Source organism: Bubalus bubalis, chromosome 11, assembly GCF_019923935.1.
Source record: "Bubalus bubalis isolate 160015118507 breed Murrah chromosome 11, NDDB_SH_1, whole genome shotgun sequence".
Classification (NCBI taxonomy): domain Eukaryota; kingdom Metazoa; phylum Chordata; class Mammalia; order Artiodactyla; family Bovidae; genus Bubalus; species Bubalus bubalis.
In genome coordinates this window covers 92,976,543-92,981,923 of record NC_059167.1, presented here as the reverse complement: position 1 = coordinate 92,981,923, position 5,381 = coordinate 92,976,543, and the positions used below count along the sequence as shown (strand labels likewise).

Below are 5,381 nucleotides of genomic sequence, written 5' to 3'. Positions count from 1 at the left end.
CCCCAACTCAATCACGTCTTCATTAAGATGGGCACCCCATGAGAAACCTTGGCCAGGGACACCCAGGCAAGATGCACCCAGATTCCTGACCCTCAGAAATGGGAGGGGATTGTTGACTATGGAAAGAAGCGATGTAAGAGCTGTGATATGGATGCCAAGGAGCGGGATGGTTGGGATGGGCTAGGAGGTTAGGATTGGCATATACATACTCTACTGGGCTTCCCAGGGAGTGCTAGTGGTAAAGACCCTGCCAGCCAATGCAGGCGACACAAGAGACGTGGGTTTGATCCCTGAGTCAAGAAGATCCCCTGGAGGAGGGCATGGCAACCCACTCAGGTATCCTTGCCTGGAAAATCCCCACGGACAGAGGAGCCTGGCGGGCTACAGTCCATAGGGTTGCAAAGAGCTGACATGACTGAAGCGACTTAGTGTGCACGCGTATACTATGTGTAAAATAGGCAACTGCACAGCACAGGGAACTCTACTCAACGCTCGGTGGTGACCTAAACGGGAAAGAAATCCAAGGACAAGGGGATACATGTATATACGTGGCCGATTAACTTTGTTGTACAGCAGGAACTAACGCAACCTTGGAAAGCAACCATACTCCATTTTAAAAACGTGTCAGAGCTGTGAATTGAGTCTTTCTGAGGATGAGAGCCTGGGAGATGGCCTCTGCAATAGCTCTGAGGAGCTGCTCTGAAGCGGGGGAAGGTCAGTCTATCTGTGATTTTGGCTGAGGGGCACATGCAATCAAGAAGACATCTCAGCAGATGCTACTAATGAGTTACCTCAGTTAATGATTTCAATGCTTTTCTAAGTATGGGAAGATGCAAGAATCCAGGTTCACAAAACAAGTTTTCCTGAGACATATCTAGCTTTCTCAGGGGCCTTTTCCCCCAAAGCACAAAGTGCCTCATCCTGCATTTCTTTCATGGTATACACTGTCAATCAGCAATTGTAGTGGCTAATGACTTGATCTTTATAAAAGTGGATGACAGGCAACATTCTTTGTATTAACATAGTAAGTATTTTTTTCTCTATATGTAATTTTGTAGTAATTTCTTACACAGCAATAGGTAATCAATATGTGAGGCAGGGGTATTGTGTGGGGCTGGTTTTCTGACTCTTGGTTTGAGTCCAGCTGGGAGAAAAATATGAGACTATCCAATCAATCTCAATGACCAGGAAGACACCTGTGACCTTGGGCCCCAGGGATTTGAGGCTTTTTAAAACTGGCTTTCTAGGTCCCATTGCCACATGTCAGGGGACATGCATGCAACCCAAATGGTTCTACTCTCCCTGTCTTTGACTCCTCCCCCCCCCCACCTTTACCCGGCACTCACCATTCTCCACTGTCATTGTCTTAACAGACTGTAGGCTTCTTGAGGGTGAAGACCATGGCTTATGTATCTTCATTACCAGCCATGCTAGACACAGTAGGTGCCCATCAAATGTACGTGTGTATTTTAAATACATGTGTGTGTATGTGGTTTTCCAGTAGCATGCAAAATCTTAGTTACCTGACCAGGGATTGAACCTGTGTCCTTCTGAAGCACAGGGTCTTAACCACTAGACCTCCAGGGAAGTCCCCTAAGTATATGTGTGTCAACACTTTTCCCTGAGGTTCAGGCTATCCTAGTCTGCACTTGGTGACTGAACTTGGATCTCTGTTAACCGCAACCCCCACCTTAAAAATAAATTTCCCACTCCACTTTCCTTCAGGAAACCATTAGTTTACCTCCACTATGTCTGCACCAAAAAACCCACCAACTTCCACACTGTGAAAGGGGAAAAGATGGATGGATAACTAGGGAGCATCAGAAAACATGCCACCTGCCCTTTGCAGCTAGTCCCTGCCATAGCAGGACTTCTCAGCACTAGGTGGAAGCTACGTAGCCAGCGGTCTGCAGGGAAAGTCATGTGGGGAAAAGCATTTACAAAAACGCTTGAACAAACGAAGGGAGAAAATCTTAGGGAAGCTTTGGAAGATGAAGGAGGAAAATCTGAGTCTGTCCAAATGTGAGACCATAAAAAGAATTGGAAGCCATCAGCTGATATCTTGGAGGCGATCCCAGGGTAAACAAAACCTGCCTGAGGAGTCTGGACAATGTAATGTTCACCCGGATTTGATGAAGGTGCTGAAGTCCTTCCAGCTGATCCAAACAAAACCCTTTGAAGATAGCCAAGGCTGCAGACACATGCTTCCCCGGAGCAGGCGATGGGGCGAGGCTGCCATTGGGCTGAGTAAACATGGTCTGCAGGTTGGTGGGAGGGGTGGGGACGGGGGCCATGCTTTGAAGTCAGGGACTGCAGGGTCATCCTGAAATCAGAAGGTATGTCCTTTGAATTCAACAAACGGAACATTCATTCAATGAGTCCTGTCTAAATGCCAAGCATGCTAGATAACACAAAGATGTTCCATGAAACAAACCAGACAGGAAACTTCCGTCTGGTGGGGAAGACAGACATTTATACACGAATAGCAGTAAGTGTGACATTCTCTTTTACAGGAGAGGGGCATGTCCGGAACAGAGTTCCAGTGCAGCAGGGCTAGAGGGACACCTTCCCAGGGAAAGAAACCTTTAAGTTTACACTTGAAAGATGAGCTAGTCCAGCAAAGAGCAGAGAGAGGAGGGAGGGAACTATGACAGGAGGCCAGCCCAGGTCAAGCCTGGAATCATGGGCGTGCCGGCAGGTTGGAAGAGCTGACCGAAGTGCAGAGTCAGATGAAAGGCACTGGGGTTATTCATACTGGAAAGGGAGAGGCTAAAAGTGGAATGAGAGTTTTCAGTTATAATAAGTTGTTTATCCAGAGAGCAATGGCCTCCTCCGCTGAGGCTGGCTTGGAGCAAAGGGGCTTCGGGGCTCCCGTGCAGAGTAACTCCAGACTCAGGGATGGACCAGCCCCTGGGTGAGGGTCCGAAGGTATGAAAGCATGGTCGCCAGGGAGACAGGTGTGGTCGCCAGAATCTGCTTCTGTGTGGGGTTGGGTGGGCTATGGCCCTCGGGGGGTGAGATCACCCCAAGCGATATGCTTTATAAAAAGCCAAGGGTTGCTAAACTGCCTCTGAGAAGGGTGAGCCAGTCACCTGTAGGGCTTTGCTTTTGCCAAGAGGGGTATGCCACTGGGGCTGGACTTGCTGAGTTTGGGGTCACAGGGGACATGACTGAGCAGCTGCCAGTGACCCTGCCTCTCCAGCTCCCCCCTGCCCCTTCCCTCAGTGCTCCGATCCCAATATTAATATTCCAATATTGAAAGAACATCACTTTAAAGAGCACCAAATTATTAGCCCTCCCAGGGGGCTCAGAAGTCTCAGTTTGGCTCTGTCCATGAGAAAGGAAAAGGCTCTTGCCCGCCCCTCTCCTCCTCTTTTACCTGCCTCCTGACATGGTTCCAAAGACAGAGGATAAAGCAAGGACCACTTGAAATGCACCACCTAGAAACGGGAGGACTGGCAGCTTCAGCTGAGATGATGGTTCAGGTCCAAAGGCTGCCTTTGCCTTGCACGAACCTCAGCTAGAGCTACTGTTCACCCCAGTCCCCCCTCTCTGTCCCCATGACAGGGCCAGGGAAATTGGAGCGGGCAGAGGGGGGGACCAGATCAGGCCACTCAAAAAAGAGCCCTAGGAACCAATAAATATATGAGAAAGTTCAATCTTCTGGTACTGAAAGAAAGACAAAACAATGAACCACTCTAAAGCCTGTCAAAGCAGCGAGAATTCTGAAATCATTCGGTAGTAAGTACTAGGAAGAGGTCAAGCTCTAGTCACTACTGGTGTTCTGTGTAAAACATCAGTGACAAAGGAAGAGAGGGTGCTGGCACCTCTGCTCACTGCACCCTGCCATCCTGTCTCAAGAGCGCCCTCCCCCTCGTCCGGCGCTCTAAGTACACCCTGACTCGGCTCTGCGCGGTGACAGGGTGGCTGTGCACAGGGGTGGTCAGTGCGATGACTTGACCTGAAAGCCCGCAGCAGCCCCGCAGCAGTCCAGCCCTCCTTCAGCATCAGACCCGACCCTGCCTTCAGGGGAGACACCCCCCACCGCTGTGTAAGAAGCAGGGAACGACCTCTCACGAACGTCTGTCCGTCCCAGCCGATAAGAGGAGTTGGGAGCATAATTTACTACAGCTCAGCCACTTAACTTTTGACTTAAGGCAACAATGTTTAATTAACTACAGAAATCAAAGCATTTCTCTAACCAGGTCCTGCTGACCAACACAGAGCTCTCTATGTAACAATTTAAACCAAAATATACCATCTGAACCGTAGTCATTATTTGCATTCCTCTTTTTAAGGCGAGATCCTCATAAAGCAATATTCCTCATAAGAAAGTCCACATACACAGGCTAACCTCTGCATCAGCTTCTTTCATCCCAAACCCCAAAGAGAAATCATTACAAACAGAACTTTACAGAATATCTGTATCCCAAGTGTTTGTTATGCTTCATCTCAGAGCCCTAAACACAGAGGGGGAATGGGGTCCTACTGACATTATTTAAAAGGCAGTATTCAGGGCGGCTAGTGAGAACCACATCCCTTTCCAGCATTCAGCAAGATGGTACCTGATTGTAACTAGATACCAGTTGACCAGAAACAAGTCCTGGTCACAGAACAAGACAAGATGTTCAATTCCACGTTCCAGCCAGCACCCTCAAGAGAAGCTTCAGTGTGTTTTGAGAACCCACCTGTCCGTCTCCTCTACTCCCCCGGGCACTGTGCTGTGGGTTCTGTCTGTGCGTTCACTGGGAAGATGGTCACCAGCCGCAGAGACCTGCATGGGGGAAGGCGATTTTCCTACGAAATATATGAAAAAACATGAATAAACTTCCTCTCCAGGCTGAGGAATTCCAACTCCTTTCAAATGTGTTTTATATTCTAAGCTTCCCGTTAGCTTCTTACCCTCTGACTCTCATAGCTCTTGCTGAACTGCCGTACCTGTCTCTTCACAGGCTTCTCTGACCTCCACACATCCCAGCGCTGTGCCGAGCCGACCTTCTGACTCTAGTTTTGAGTGTCACTCACCTGAGGCTCCTCAGCCCTAAATAGTCAGAACGGACTCCCTGCAAATGATCCTTAAAGGCACAGGACACAGGGAAGGGAAGGAATCTGGGGACTAGAGGTTACAGAGAGACAGAGTAGAGGGGTAGGGGCTTTTTAAGAGCAAACTCGATTTCACTTTCAACTCTACTGGCTGTGGGACTTTATGCAAAATTCTTTCTAAAATGGTAAGACCATTTATCTCATGATGAGATATTACTGAGAGCAATTTGGTAGCCATTGTAAAAAGTCAAACCGTGTCTGGCATATAGCGTGTCCTCAAGGAAGGTTGATTCCTTGCCTTGCCTCAATAATTAGCAAAACATGGCATCCCTGAAAAT

The 5,381-nt window shown here is 48.5% G+C and overlaps 1 long non-coding RNA gene across 2 annotated transcripts; it reads right to left on the bottom strand.

The window, feature by feature from the left end:
• Positions 1-957: 957 nt before the first annotated feature.
• On the bottom strand, positions 958-5,088 carry LOC123328243. Of its 2 annotated transcripts, none has more exons than XR_006543059.2 (3): positions 4,939-5,088; positions 4,689-4,797; positions 958-2,323 (listed from the first exon to the last, which is right to left on the bottom strand). It is a non-coding gene; the product is annotated as an uncharacterized LOC123328243 (long non-coding RNA). The 2 variants fall into 2 exon arrangements; XR_006543058.2 differs by having other exon boundaries at positions 4,903-5,019.
• Between the last annotated feature and the right edge of the window lie 293 nt (positions 5,089-5,381).